Raw genomic sequence first — 598 nt, 5'->3', positions numbered from 1 at the left:
CTCATTGAACTCTCCTTTGTCTCTCTTTCTCTCTCTGTCGCGAGATATCTCTATCGGAGTCATTCTCGAAACGAACATGGAATTCGAAGTAAAGGACGATTACCGGATGCGGAAGAATGCACGATGTATCTTCGTGCGCATCTCAGAAACGATCGTCGAAGCGCAGTCATAGTATCGCGATTCCATAATCTAAACGACGCGCATACACCGAAATTCCATTCACCAGCGGAACCGGCAATGATACCAGGCGTTCCGTAACGTGATACAGAAATCGCTTCCTCACGCCGTTAATATGCTCGCGCGCCCTTATCTGCGCGAACATGCGGAAGACCGATCGCATCCCTTTGGTTACGACCGCAATAAAACCGGCGATAGATAGTTGAACTCTTCGAGATACGAACGCGATCTCCACAAAACTAGATATCTGTTTCGCGAGATAAGGTATGCAAGGTGATTTAATTATACGATGAGGCGGTTAATAGTTTAGCTTGTCAGAAGTTAAACAGATCCACTTTATAAAGTAGATAAGTAAGAAAGTAGAAAAAATTAAAAAAGTTGTATTAATATACAATTCTGATCTCACATATTTAGATACAGA

At 42.6% G+C, this 598-nt stretch overlaps 1 protein-coding gene across 2 annotated transcripts in view; it reads left to right on the top strand.

Annotated features, from left to right (window-relative positions):
* The window catches only part of LOC108746098 (probable serine/threonine-protein kinase DDB_G0278901), a 23283-nt gene that overhangs the window by 15483 nt on the left and 7202 nt on the right, over positions 1–598 (top strand). The window lies entirely within an intron of this gene.

Source organism: Trachymyrmex septentrionalis, unplaced genomic scaffold, assembly GCF_001594115.1.
Source record: "Trachymyrmex septentrionalis isolate Tsep2-gDNA-1 unplaced genomic scaffold, Tsep1.0 scaffold16, whole genome shotgun sequence".
In the NCBI taxonomy this organism is placed as follows: domain Eukaryota; kingdom Metazoa; phylum Arthropoda; class Insecta; order Hymenoptera; family Formicidae; genus Trachymyrmex; species Trachymyrmex septentrionalis.
The sequence above is the reverse complement of the archived record's forward strand: the minus strand, read 5'-3'. Positions and strand labels throughout refer to the sequence as shown.